The 15,000-nt window shown below is 46.4% G+C and overlaps 2 protein-coding genes across 5 annotated transcripts in view; both read left to right on the top strand.

Annotated features, from left to right (window-relative positions):
- Window positions 1–15,000, top strand: part of LOC137632979 (ras-specific guanine nucleotide-releasing factor RalGPS1-like) — a 331,074-nt gene that overhangs the window by 124,973 nt on the left and 191,101 nt on the right. The window lies entirely within an intron of this gene.
- The window catches only part of LOC137633261 (uncharacterized), an 85,885-nt gene continuing 76,204 nt past the window's right edge, over window positions 5,320–15,000 (top strand). The window contains exon 1 of the mRNA XM_068365467.1: window positions 5,320–5,489. The gene's annotated coding sequence lies outside the window, so the exon portion shown is untranslated. The remainder of the gene's footprint in view (window positions 5,490–15,000) is intronic.

Raw genomic sequence — 15,000 nt, 5'->3', positions numbered from 1 at the left:
ATTGTTCCGAGAGTCACGTGACGCAGAACGTCAAGCAGTTGCATGGCGTCTGGCTTCCAACAGTTGGACTTGACGTTGAATGTTGGGCAGTTAGACGTGACGCCGAGTGTCTTGCAGTTTCATGGCGTCAAGCTTCCAGCAGTTGGACTTGACGTCGAGTGTCAAGCATGACGCGGAGCATCAAGCAGTTAGACGTGACACTGAGCGTCAAGCAGTTAGACGTGTCGTCGTACTTCAAGACTCGGAAGTCGTGGTAGCACCAGTTGGGCCAAACGTCGACATCGCAAACATCTTAGTTCCGATCGTAATGACCGTGAGCACCTACGTTGGAACATTTTTACGCCAGGCGCTATATTAAAAGATACAGAAATGAATATTAAGTGGAAAAATATTATTTTCTCAGTTCAAGGCCCGCTTGAACTAACTCTTGGTGTCTGCTGGAGGGTGAGAATTAAACCCCTAAAAGCATTGACGCCAGAATTCAGGACCTTAAGGAGTCGACTCCTAGGAAACAAGACATCTCTACCTCGGTTAGAGACTTGTTGGAGGAAGGGATTGACGATCTCTTCCCTTATTTATCTTTTAGAGGAATTCTCTTATGATAAGTTTCTAAGATCCTTCTTCCTTCAGTTAACTTTAAGAAACTCATGAGAGTTTTTCTGAAGAGTTTCCGATTTATTTTGTGCCTGCTGCTCCTCGTCCCTCCTTCAGAGTTTTCGCTAAGGAAGGCGTCGAACGAGTCTCTGTTTACTAAGATGGTGCTGGTGCTGTCTCAATCATCTAATAGAGCTTAAGGATGATGGGAGACTGGATGCAATCCAAGTATTCCACCGAGTCTCTCAAGGAATGCAGGCTAATGAGGCATAAAAACCTATGAAGCCAGCTTCCTTATCAGGTATGCCAGTATAGGAAGGGTGGAAGTCTTGCCACGTCAAGGTCGAATACTTTGTCACAGCCCCACAGAGACTTTTACAGCTCCCTGGGTGGATCGCTGAGTCTTTTAAGGAATGCAGGCAAGGAGGCAGGATAACTTTGCACCACCCCTTTTTTCCTTCCTCTCTTCTCCCTCAAGAGTTGATCAAAGACACAGGTTTTAGTGTCTAAATCAGCAAGAAAGTTTCTGCATACTTTTTCTCTAAACCGCATAGACAACGGTAGGAGCCAGACTTAACTACTTCTAACAAGCCTGGGAGAGGAGAGGAGAGGAGCAGACCTTTGGTCCGTGCTATTGCTAAAGGATGGATGCAAAATCTTTTTCCTAGTGAAACCTCCTTTATTAGTTACTCCGATGAACCTTTCTGCCAAATACAGAGAGGAGCCAACGAGAAAGGCTATGCAACATAAAATGTCTCCTTTTTTTTTTTTTTTTTTTTTTTTTTTTTTTTTTTTTTTTTTTTTTTTTTTTTTTTTTTTTTTTTTTGGAGAGGGAGGCTATTGTCCGGTCTTGGATGTAACTGCTCTCAACGCCTTCATTCAGAAGGCATATTTCTCCATGGAGACATCGAAATCAGTACTTACAGCAGTAGGAAAGGTCCACTGGATGGTCTCTTTAGACCTCCAGTATGCTTACTTCCACATCCTCATCCATCCGAACTTCAAGCAATACCTGAAGGTTCGTGTATAGGAGGAAATTGTCCAGTTTCGGGCTCTTTGTTTCAGTCTAAGCACCACCCCTCAAAGAGTGGGTGCGTCTGTTAGGACCTGTCGTTCTTCTAACCGTAGACCTCTTCCAAGGAATGTCGACCATAAACTTCTTCCAAGCTCCCTATCCCCTGGGAGAAGGAATGTTGAACGACAAAGGGAATGAGAGGCTTTAGCTCCCGAGCAGATGCCTCCTCGAGCATACCTATTGATGCTTCCCAGGACATTTACCTTCATCATAGGAAAGGTGAGGTAAAAGTTTTTTTTTTTCGTCATCTTCGGATGATGCAGCGCCAGCCTCGTCAACTTCCAGACCTCTGAAGAGGAAGGTGGACACGGTCATCAGCGTCCTATCATGACACCGCAAGCTTCTGGTTGTAGTCTTTGGAGCAGTCCGGAGCGTTTTTTCATTCTACCGAAGAAAGCTCTGCTACCAAACATCCTTTAAGGATGTCGGCTACTGTCAAATAAACGTCCAACTCACCCAGTTGCAGGACAGTTGTCTGAGCCTAGCATGACCTCGGTTCATGCTCCTTCTCCACCGTCAAACTGGTTATCGTCTTCTGGACGCTCTGCGTGTTTTTTAAGCGGTGTAGAAAGAGAGCTTGTGGTAGACGTGACGTCTCCTGTACCACAACAGGTTGACCCTAATTTTATTATGCTGCTAGATATTCAACAGAAACTCTCTTCGCTCATGCTAGTTTATCAGCCTGCGAACAACAAGAGAGTAGCAGGCCTGGACCCTGAGTGTCAGGTAACTTCACACCTGGACGCCAAGCGTAGTGAGGCTACTAGTCTAGATGTTCTTGATGACGAACATCTTTACAACTCCCTAGTTAAATGTCGTATTTTAGTCATTTTAACCCAAGGAGTCAAATAGACAGACGTATCGTCGAATGTCCACCTTACGTGACGTCGAGCTTCCAGCGGAACATGACGTCCGGCAGGATGTGAAGTTGAGCATCCAGCAAGGCGTAACGTGGAGCGTCTAACGGGATGCGACGTTAACCATCAAGCAGAACGCGACCCTGAGCGTCAAACAGCTCGTGACATGGACTGGTACGCATTTCCACCGTTCAATTCATTACTAAGTGATGCAAAGTTTGTGTCACACGAAAGGAACGGATTGACTCTAGTGGCCCTCTTTTGGCCCTCAGAGAGTGGTTCACAGAGGTACTGGAATGGATGGTAGACACTCAAAGAAGTCTTTCATTAAGAGGGGATTTACTCGTACAACCCCACTTGGAAGGTACCATAAAAATCTCCAAGCTCTTCATCGAACTGTCTTTAGATTATCGAAAAACTCACAAGAACTTGAGGTTTTTTCAAAGGAAGCAACCAGAGCTATTGCAGGAGCAAAAAGTACTTTCTCCATCAAGGTTTAACAATCTAAGTACGAGATGTGTTAGAGAGGGGTGTAGAGTCAACTCTCTTTCCTCGCCCAGTACTTCTATAACTCAGATTGCTGTCTTCCTGTTACATCTTTGAAGGAAATGCAATTTTGTTATCCTCTACCATCATAGGATACTAGAGTATGTTAGCATCTGTATTCATGGCACAAAGACTTGGACCTTTCTAATGTTAAGACCTACAGAAACTTTTCAAATCATTTTAAACATCAAAGCAACAGCTCCAGGATTCACCAGTTTGGAATCTGAATATTGTCCTGAAGTTCTTTATGAGTGACAAGTTTGAGCCCTTGCATTCAGCTTCATTTAAGGACCTCACGATGAAGACTCTATTTTTGGTCAGTCTGGCGACAGCTCACAGTCACTGGGATTCATGCTTTTAGCTTAAATGATTGTGTTATTTTCGAGATCACAAAGCTATCTGCTCATTGCAGTTAGGCTTTCTCGCCAAGAACGAATACCCTTCTCAACCTTGACCCAAGGCTATTGAGATTCCGAACCTTTCGGATGTGGCTGGCGAGGAGTTAGAGAGAGTACTGTGCTCAGTAGGAGCCCTGAAGTTATATCTGAACCGAACGAAAGAGTTGCGAGGCTAGTCGGAAGCTCTTTTGTGCTCGGTCTAGAAGTCCTCGTTAGAGATGTCGAAGAATGCACTTTCATTCTTCATCAGGCTCTTAATTAAGAGGCTCATGCACTTGGTAGTAAGGCAGACTGCAAGTTTTTATAAAGACCAAGACGCTTGAAGTTAAACTGTATCAACTTGGGTGGCCTTCAAGCAGAATAAATCGTTGCAAAGCATTAAGGGCACAACCTTTTATAGGAATAAATCTGTGTTCGCTTCACATTATTTGAAACGTGTCCAGACTCTTTTTGAGGACTGCTTCACTCGGGGACCATTCGTAGCAGCGAGTGCAGTAGTGGGGGAAGGATCCACCACTACGTTCCCATAATCCTAATACCCTTTTCTTCTCTTGGAACTTTTGTATTTTTATGGTTGCTTGGAGATTGGTCGATAGTCTTCCACAATCATTGATTTTAGCAGATGGTCAATTTTGTTCCTTGAGAGAGCCCGGAACAAGGGTATTGGTTGAGGTCCTGTCATAGTGAGGTATTTATACTGTTTTGACAGCTCCTAGAGATCTTTTCAGCCCCCTGAGCGGATTGCTGGGTCTCATAAGGAAAGCAGACTAATGAGTAGTATCATAAAAGTCAGCTTCCTTATCAGGTATGATCCCTTAAGCCTGTTATTTAACTTTTAAGTAATATTCCAACAATGTTGGCTGTCTCTGACCCTCCACCAAGGGTATCAATCAGCTATATATATATATCCACCGGGTAAGTCAGATGTTTAAAAATTATATTTTCATTATAAAATAAATTTTTGAACATACTTACCCGGTGGATATATATAATTTAACTCCCTCCCTCCTCCCCTCTAGAGACCTATGGGCATGGAAAATCTGAGGTAACATGGAATGGTTCTAAGTACCGTCGCATGAGGGCTCACTGGTGGTACACCTGGCTACTCGATCTGCGATTACCGCGAGTTTTGAATTTCTGCCGTGACGTCAGGGACTTAAGCTATATATATATCCACCGGGTAAGTATGTTCAAAAATTTATTTTATAATGAAAATATCATTTTGCACGACTTGCAAGTGTCTTGAATTATTTGTAGTCCAGAATAAGTACCCGGCCAGTTGGAATAGGGGCTTCTTCCCACCTAAGGATGAGTTGCCTATGTAATGGAGAGAGGTTTGCATTTGTGTAAGAACAAATGACGAATTTGGAGATAATTTGTATTTTAACTAACAATATAAACCTCAATCCTTTACTCTTACTTACCTGTCATCACTCACCCTTTAGAAATTCCCAGTTGCAATCAAATAGTGTGCTCAGTGAGCAAGCAGGCCGACAGGGAACTACCGGCCACCTCTTTACACCTCGTCATAAAGATTTTAACTTCTGTATTTTTCAGCTTTGCTGTTAATCCATAGTATTTAAAGGACTCAGGGTTGTATAGTTAGGAAAAATACAAATCCCCAAATTTGTTATATTCAATAACTTAACCCATTGATTACCAATCCACTTCAAGCGATGACCACAGTGTAAGTTGTTGATGCTACTACTGTAAAGGTAGAAGATTTTGACTACTGTTATTAATGTGACTTAGGTCAGCTGAGGAATAGTATTCTCTCATTTGAAAATGGCCTTTTTTTTTTTTTTTTTTTTTTAAATTACCTTAAAAGGTGGAGCAGTGAAAAAATTTAATTTCTTTGCAGTGGCATATCTAATGCTAACAACACTGATCCTGTGGATGAAAGTGATTCGACAGAGGTTAGCAGCTGTTACTATTCCACTTCCAGTTCTGAAAATTGTACGCCTTGTTTGTCTCCTGTGCGTGGTGAAAATAAAGGAAATGAACACCAGTCACAATTAGGTAAGAAGACTGCCTCTTTGGAATGGTGAAGTATTGTTTGTTGTTAGCAGGTGTTCCTACACTAAAACAAACCATCGTTCTATATAGGAGTACAGTATAACTTCAGTGAAGCTTTAATGGCAGTTTAAACTTCTACGAGGTATTGTAGTTATAGTTTCTGGCAGGCGGAGAGTAGTCTCGGCCACTGACAAGGTACAGAAACCCCTGCTTTTGCCTTAGGATGCAGTTCATTACATAGGCACTGCTCTTGTGCACCATAGCATGGCTGTTTTAATCTTTCTTTTTATTTAAGGTTGAATGAATATGGTAGATGTAGACCTTGAAGGATATTAATGGAAGAAGCTAAGGAAATGTGGTGTTTCCTAATAACTGTAAATGCGAAATAGTTTTATGCGCTACTTGCCATTATCCAACAAACTTGTTCCTGTCAGGTTATATGTCTATTGCTGTACAGTAATTTCCCTTGTGAGCGTGTCCTTACAATGACGTTAACTTGAGGAAGTTTGTATGGAGGAGAGTTTTCTGCTGACACAGTGTTTGGAGAGGAGAGATGCTACATTTCTTTTTTTTTCCAGGGTCGTCTTTACCCAGAAAAGGTGTTAGGGGCATATCACCTTGTGCTCTCTTCACGAGTCCCTGTTGTCTCTTCCCGTGAGTGTCGTTATTGGCCTGCAAAAGTCCGTAGAATAGGAATGTCAACTTCTTCCTTATCCTCTGCCCCTTCTTAGAGTCTTCACTGCAACTTTTAGGACCATAACAAGTGAAGGACTACATCAAATATGTCTAGGAATACTGACTGATAAGAGTTACATTTTTTGTGATTCTACAGTTTCTTTCCCAGTATGAGAGACCATGGGGGTACCGAGAAAATTTCTCTGGGAAGAGCTTCTAGTACGTTCTCTCCTCATTCGCGAGGTGAGTGGGTACTGTACATACCGAGAGCGTGCTCATCCCCGAGCCCTAGTAAACATATTGTAAAATGGCTTCTTGTTCTTTGGGAATCTCCATCAAAGGATCCAGTCACCTCCAGTTTGATCTGCAACACACTGTATACTGTGTTCCAACTCCAGAATATTTTTCAGTAGGTTGCTCGGAATGTCGGCAGAATTCGGGACACCTCCCAACAATCCTGGGTATTTTCGTTATGCTTACCCTTAACGCCCTTTTACCTTTACCGATTACTTGAGTTTTTTATGAGATTGGTCCTCATGAAAATCCTGGTGGCTCCCCAAGTATGTCATACCAGGTGGTGTCCAGATTTTCTGATGTTCTTCTTAGATATACCAGGTGAACAACTATATCTTAAATATACCAGGTGAACTACTGTACCCGTCTCCTGTTAGTGGCATCGTAGTATTGATATTGTACTTCATACTCTTTGCATTGGATGACGGCTCTCCTCATCTTCCTTCATCTAAGGAAGCTCCTCTTAGTCTCCAGTGTGGAAGGCTGTCATTCAGCTTTATCCACATCTTGCTACTGATGACCTCGGATCTTTCCACTTTGGAGAAATGGCCCAATCTTGGCTGGAGCTTCAAACATATTCTCTATCCAGAAACTTTAGCCTTATGTGGGATGTTGGTTTAGTCCTCTGGTTTCTCAAGTGGCCTATGCATGAGCCCTAGAAATGGACTTCAGATAGGAATCTTACCCTAAGAATGCTCATGAGCCATAGCCTTGCCATTGCAAATGGGTGTACTGTAATGTACCTTGATATTTTGTATGTCATGGGCCATTCTCAATTGGAGGAAGGTCTTTTTCTCCTTTGATCTGGAGTTTATGTACAAAATCTGGTTTGTCATTCTCAACTAAAATTCAGATTTTCGTCCATTTGTTCTTTAATTCCACTCCCCAGATAATGTATAAGGATTTTGATGGAGTAAATTTAATTGAGATGAAGTCTTCTTCCCATCTCAGTCATGTTGGGTTTGGGGCCAGAGATGATGTACTAGACACAGACTTTTAGAGAAAAATTTAATGTACTATGCAAACTGAGATAGAGAGAAATTTAGGTGGCATCAAAACCAAGCATCAATTGAAAGAATTTGATGCTCTAAAGGAAACAAGCTTAAAGAAATAGGATTAGGAAAAAAAAAATAGATTAAAGTAGAAGAACTAGGCTTTGAGACAAATTCAGATGTAGTCAGAAAACTAATCTTTGGAAACAATAGGATGAAATGGGAGAATCAGGCTTATACATACATATACCAAGGCACTTCCCCCAATTTTGGGGGTAGCCGACATCAAACAAATGAAACAAAAGGGGACCTCTCCTCTCTACGTTCCTCCCAGCCTGACATGGGACTCAACCGAGTTCGGCTGGTACTGCTAGAGGTGCCACAGCCCAGCCTCCCCCATTATCCACCACAGATGAATCTTCATAATGCTGAATCCCCTACTGCTGCTACCTCCGCGGTCTTCCAAGGCACTGGAGGAAGCAGCAGAGCCTACCGGAACTGCGTCACAATCGCTCGCCATTCATTCCTATTTCTAGCATGCTCTCTTGTCTCTCTCACATCTATCCTCCTATCACCCAGAGCTTCCTTCACTCCATCCATCCACCAAAACCTTGGCCTTCCTCATGTACTTCTCCCATCAACTCTTGCATTCATCACCTTCTTTAGCACACAGCCTTTTTCCATTCTCTCAACATGGCCAAACCACCTCAACATATTCATATCCACTCTAGTTGCTAACTCATTTCTTACACCCATTCTCACCCTCACTACTTCGTTCCTAACCCTATCTACTCGAGATACACCAGCCATAATCCTTAGACATTTCATCTCAAACACATTCATTTTCTGTCTTTCCATCACTTTCATTCCCCCACAACTCCGATCCATACATCAAAGTTGGTACAGTCACTTTCTCATACAGAACTCTCTTTACATTCATGCCCAACCCTCTAATTTTTACTACTCCCTTAACTGCCCCCAACACTTTGCATCCTTCATTCACTCTCTGATGTACATCTGCTTTCACTCCACCATTTGCTTCAACAACAGAATCAGGCTTATGAGAAATATAAATATAAATAAAGTGAAACTAGGGTTAGAGAATTTTAGATGCAGCAGGAGAACCCAGCTTAAAAGACAACCATGGTTGCAGTAATCTGGGCTAAGATAGCCTTGGATACAGCAGAAAATCAACTTTATAAAGAAATTTAGATGCACCAGGAGAACCATGGTAGACACAAAAGCAAATTGTCATAAGATAATTTGTCATTGTTCCGTAACTGGAATACAAACCAATGCTATTTATAGGGGTATTACTTTCGGTAAAGCTGAAAGGACGAGCCATAAGAATTTAGTGAGTGTTAACTACCCATTCCGCTACTAGGAGGGGTAGGGGGTAGGCAGCTACCCCTCTCGCACACACACCTGTGATTGTGCTTCATTTTGCTTTTTTTGCTTTTGTCTCGGATGGAGACCCGTTGTTACCGCTCTTCCTCCTTGTATATTTTGGACTGCCAGTAATCTGGGTATTTTCAACTTTTTTTTTTCTTATATATATATATATACAGTATGAAAACATTCTTAATGTCTTTATATATATGTTCTAAGTTTTCTTTTCAGTGTACGTGGTGTGTGTGAGACAGTGTAGTACGGCGGGTTCTCAAGGATGGAGAAACTTCCCTTCTGACCTTTCTCCCTTGGACTTTGGTCATCCCGTTGGCTGATGGTCTTCCATGTAACCCAGCCGTCACCGCAGGGTATTGTCATTTGGATACTCTGTGTGTTCTTAGAAGGAATCTGCTGGGGAAAGTGAGTGCGGCCCTTTCGGAGCTTGACTTTGGTCTTGCTCTTTCTGAAGGTCATTGCCTCCAACTTTTGGGCGGCCGGCAGAATACTCCGCTGGGGTAACACTTTTTCCCGTTCGTGGGTTAGGTTGTGCTTCCGAATGGTTTTCTTCATTAAGTAAAATTTTAACTGTTGTAATTTAACTTTTCAGCTTCATCTCCGCCAGAAACCCCCTTCCCACTGGAGGGTTGTGTGGTTCTCCCTAGTAATCAATTTTCTCAGCTGAATTAATTGTAATTCTTGTTTGGTTACAGTTATTTACGCTGCCGCTCTCCTCCCGTCGATGTCGGCCGGAAGGGAGTGCGCAGTCCTTAGGTGTATCTGTTTTCTTAGTGGGCACTTTTCCCGTCCTCGGACTAGGTGCTGCTCCCAAGGGAGTTTTTTGTTACATAATGTTTTATTTTTCCTCGGTTAGCGATGCCGTTCTTCTTCGTTCGCCTAAGATGGCCTACATAGAAGAGCAGTGCTTTTCGTTCCTGGGAAATCTGCTGTTACTGCTCCATCACTTTACTGTTCCTGGGTCTGTGGCAGCTCCTGAATAACATGCTAATCTCGAGAAACTAGCTCTGGCTACATTTTCTCAGGTAGCGCTCGATGCAGATCTTTAACTTGAACATCGTCTTGTTGATGGGAAGCAAAGAGCGCTGCCTGGAGGTCTTCCTCCAGGGGTTGGACTACTTTCTCTTCCGAGGGAGAGTTTTCCTCCCCAGGTGTTGGGCTGTTTCTCCCTTCTGAGGCAGAACTTCCTTCATCATCCCTGTTGTCTCCTGCAGGTGATCTTTCTCGTTTGCGAGAGACCACCCATACAGACACCTCTTCTGAGTCCTTCCAGAGATCTTCCTGCTGAGCAGTCTTCCCTGCGGGGGATCGTCAGCATCAGACGTCGACCCCTTGACCTTAGTCGACGTAGTAAGTTTGAGGTCTCGTTTGTTGCGCTGCCAGCAGATCCTGTGGCTGCGTCTTCTGCTTCATCTGCCGCTGCTGCTGAGGTCTGCACGCCTACCCTTGACGAACATCTTTCTGGAGGGGTGCGGGTAGCAAAGTCCGAGGCATGTCTCTCCTGCAAATGTTCCCTTTCTAGTGAAGGGGCACTCGTAGAGACTCCTCTTCTGAGGCCTGCTGACGGTCAGCTTGCTGATCCAGCAGGTTGCTGTTCGATGTCGTGTTGGTGGCAGAAGTCCTCGCCATGTTTGTCCTCCTCTTTGCCTTCTGGGTGCTCCTGCTCCGTCGGCTAAGAGACTCCTCTTCACATCTTTGCCTCCGCAGTCTTCCTCTTTGGAGGAACCTGCACAGCCTGCCTCTTCTGGTTCCCGACGCTTTCTTCTTCGGCCTCGGTTTCTCTCAACGAATTTCGGTTCATTCGACTCCTGCAAGGGATCAATCGCGTTCTCCTCCAGAGAATGTGTCTCCTCACAAGGGTCTTGTTTCTCAGGCAGAGCTTCCAGCAGTAGTTCAACGGTAGCGTTCTTCTCGTCAGGCACCTGCTCGACGTTCACCTGCTTGTCAGGTGCGCCATTGATCTGCAGCTTGTGAATTGCCCACTCATCCGACGCCTTGTAAATTGCCTGTCCATCATGAACAGTCTTCGCACTTGACTGATCGTGAACCCCCCACTCGTTCGGCAACTCTTAAATCGCAGGCTACACGTGAACTGCTTGTAGCTCGTGCATTGCCTGCTCAGTCATTATATCGAAAATTGTCTGTTCGTCAGCGTTGGAACCTACCTCTACATTGATCTTTTACTTGATATCCCAAGCATGAACCCTGCTTAGTGTTCGCAAGCGTCTTGTAAATTGTCGCCTTCTCCTCAATCGCTGACTCACCGTGCAAGCCAATTTTCTTCTGTTGACTGGAGTGTTTCTTCCACCGAATGCAAACCCCGTTCGCCTCGGCGACAAACGCATTGATCTCCGTCAGAGCGTAAACGTCCAACGGTACGGGAATTGCCTCAGCATGAATTGTCGGCCCACTGTCCACCTGCTCCTCTAGCGATTTGTGAATCACCTCCTCGTGAATCGTCGGCCCTCCGCCCATCCTCTCGTTCAGCGGTAGTAATTGACCCTGTGATTTTGCAGTAGGGATTGACCCCATGATTTCACAGTAGCGCTCGTCAACGCTTGAACTCTCTCCTGCTCGACAATCGTCATCAGTTCACCAGCGTCAGGCTTCAAGTCAGAGATTGCCAAACACGTTCACAACAGGTGATTCCTTGACGTTCACCAACGAGTTTGCGGCTGTCACTCACTCCGCATACAACCGCGAAGCTGAGTGTCCATCCTCATCCAAGCGAGGATTGCCAGCTGCAACCACCGAAGGCAGTGGTTGTTGTAACAAAGAAGGGTAAGGTGGTCACTGGCAGTTCACCGTCGCCCCATTCCCCTCCCAGCAAACGCATAACCACGACCGCCGGGGAAGGAAGAAGAGGGCAAGTTTCAGGGGTTTAAGATCCAGAAATTTCAAGGGCCTAGGAAGGAAACGTCATCATCATTGCCTAAATCCTCATCATCGGGAATGAAGACTCCTCGGAAGGACCCTTGGGCCTCTTATCCCATGGGGGGAATTGTCGGATAGCGCACCCATGATTAAGCAGCTGTGGTCCAGCGCCCTGGTCAGGGTCGTGACTCGGGCCTTCATATCTATGTTCCCTTTACAACCTGTGGAAGCCCCCTTGGTTTCTAGGGGGACTTCCTCTGTTTCGTCTGACCCAGAACAACGGACCACGACGGCTTCTCCCCTAAAGAGGAAGAGAGGAGTACGTGACGAACTGTCATCATCCATGGTCAAGCCAAGTCCTGTCAGAGCGCCAAGGCTAGAGGTCACCCCTGTAGAACCATCTTGCCTCTAACCACGGATGCCTCACCCGCCGATTTGAGAGGCTCATAGGGAGGAGTTAGTTGCGATCTCTCCCCTTCCATCACTGACAAAAAAAGCCCATGGACAGGACTCTTTTTGCTTTTTGGATCCTGTAGAGATTCCTAGTTCTCTCTCTGCCAAGGAGGTCGTCGCATCCTCTTCGGTACTTGAACTGTAGAGTTTCTGACCCACCAGGTGATGAACCTGTGGGCCAATACCATCTTGAAACAAAAGTATGCGGTGGCTGAGAGAGGTCCTTAAGTCCGAGATCACTAGGCTCCTGAACTCCCTGAACTCTTCGAGCCAAAGGACATCGAGTGGGCTGCGGAGAGGTGAAGGAAGTCCAACCAGGACTCCCTCCTTCACAGGTCCTTGACATCGTAGCCCTACAGGCCGCCAGCCTCACTAAAGACCAGCCAACCAAAGCCTTCTACAAGTAAGACGGCAGCAAAAGAAAAGGTGGTGTCTAAAAAGCCCTTTCCTGCCAAGGACTGGAAAGGCACCAGGTCCAACAGCGGAAAACAGCAGAGAAGTGGCAACAGAAGCTGCAAGCACTAGGATAGGTGACTTCCCTGCTTGTCCACCAGTGGGGGAATGCCTACAAAGTTGCTGTTTCAAGCGAATGCAGCTCGAGGTGAACTTGTGACTTGTGACTGGAAGGCCAGCCCTGCGGTACCTTCGTGTCAGTTGTGGACACTGATCGTGACATCCTTTGTCGCGCCGGCAGAGGTTAACAGTGAGATAGCAAAAATAAATGTATTGAGTGTTGGGGAGTGGTCTGCCTCCTTGTGGGAAAGTTTTGGGTTCTGGTGGAAGAAGGAAGTCAAAGCGGGATATTTCTCCTTCGAAGGGGAAAAACCCAAGGCTGCTGCTTCCGCTTTCCGATCTTCCTCTGTAGCTCCTGCTCGTTTGGCCTTTTCCGAGAGACCGTCGAATAGTAGCGTAGGCCCTTAATTGATGGTCAACCCCGGTCCTTGAGAGATGGTGTTGCTTTCCCTAGCGAAGTGGCCCCACCTCTCTCCCCGGATAAGGCCTTGTGTCTTTCTCCCTTTATACAGATGTGGTCATCCTTGTAGCTTCCGGGTCCACCCTCCACCCTTCTGCTTCTCGCCGACCGTCTGACCTGCCTTTTCCATTCCTGACTCCTGTTCCACGCTTGTCTGCTCGCGATGTGTCCAAACGTCACTCCTCCTCGCAAACGTGCCGCCCTATGCAGCGTTTTAGACCACCAATGCACCAGCACTCATCAGTGCACCAGCGCTCACCAACAACTCATCAGCGGCCACCAGCACGTCAGTGTTCTTTAGCGCATCAGCGCTCTCGAGGGCATCAGCCCTCTCCAATGCCCTAGCAATCGCCTGATCGCCAGCTCTCTCCAGCTCGTTCGCGCCTTTTCAAATACCAGCGTTTGTCAGCTCACAAGCACTCCCCAGCTCGACAGTGCTCTCCTGCGCATCTGCGCTCTCCTACATGTTGGCACTCTCCTGTGAGTCACCATTTTCCAGCTCGCAGGTGCTCTCCTGTGCACTAGCGCTGTCTTATGTGCCAGCGCGCTCCAGCTCGCCTGCGTACCTGCGCTCGCCTGCCTACCTGCGCTCGCCTGCCTACCTGCGCTCGCCTGCCTACCTGCGCTCGCCTGCCTACCTGCGCTCGCCTGCCTACCTGCGCTCGCCTGCCTACCTGCGCTCGCCTGCCTACCTGCGCTCGCCTGCCTACCTGCGCTCGCCTGCCTACCTGCGCTCGCCAGCGCTCGCCTGCGTACCTGCGCTCGCCAGCGCTCGCCTGCGTACCTGCGCTCGCCAGCTCTCTCCAGTGCATTGGTACTCCTCGGCTCTGGCATTCTCCAACGCACCAGCGCTTAGTTACGTCCCAGTGCTCTCCTGCACGTAGTCGCTCTCCAACTCGCCAACGGGCCAGCATTCTACGACGCACGTGCTCAAGACAGTTGAACAGGTTTCTCAGACTTCAAGGAAGTCTTGCAGTCAAAAGGAACAGAAAGGTAGGTGTTTTGATAGGTCACCGTCACCCCATTCCCCTCCCCGCAAACTCATAACAGTGCGACCACCGGGGAAAGAGGGAAAGGGTTCCACAGAAGGGTTTAAGATACCGAAGATACCATCTTCAAAGGTGGACCCACCGCATCTACCATTGGTCGTGACTCCTCACAGGTAACCTTCGCTCCCTTTCTTCAGGAGAGCTTTCTGACAGTGCCACTGTCAGCAAGCAGCCTTGGTTCAGTGCCATGATCCGAGCAGTTGTGGAAGCCTTCAGGCCTGCGTTTTCATCTCACTCTTCTGAGACCTTGCAACATCCGACAGCACCAGCAGAGATCCTTCAAAGAGCCTTGGCTACTTCTCTCCGGAAGAGGAAAAGAGGAGTCTCGGACATGGTAACATGTCCTATATTGAAACTGACTCCTGTTAAGCCTCTATTTTTTCCATCTTACCTTCATAGGAAGGTTCTCCTCGTACAGAGAACTCTCCACCTCTGGCGGAAGTCAGGAAAGACGGCAACAACCGGCCTTCGATGCTAGAGACCTATCTCCTTCCCCATAAGGAATCAAAAGACTCTAAACTCTGTCAAAGTTCTCTTCGAGGACCTCCAGACCTGCAAGAACCACCAGTCCCTCGAGGGATGTTCACGACCCACCCTGAGAGGAGCTCTCTGGGGTGGAAGAAGGAGACTTCGCTGCCAGTCCCACTTCAGAGGGGGAGCAGAGAAAGTCAGAACATGTCTTATGGCAAGCCCTGACTCTCATCAGGGTACTCAACAGGCTTACCTACCCGGAGATACCCCCACGAGAGGGCAAAGAGGGGGTAGCCATTTTGAATATTTATAAGAGAGATCAACAAGCA

Source organism: Palaemon carinicauda, chromosome 42 (genome assembly GCF_036898095.1).
Source record: "Palaemon carinicauda isolate YSFRI2023 chromosome 42, ASM3689809v2, whole genome shotgun sequence".
Lineage (NCBI taxonomy): Eukaryota > Metazoa > Arthropoda > Malacostraca > Decapoda > Palaemonidae > Palaemon > Palaemon carinicauda.
The sequence above is the reverse complement of the archived record's forward strand: the minus strand, read 5'-3'. Positions and strand labels throughout refer to the sequence as shown.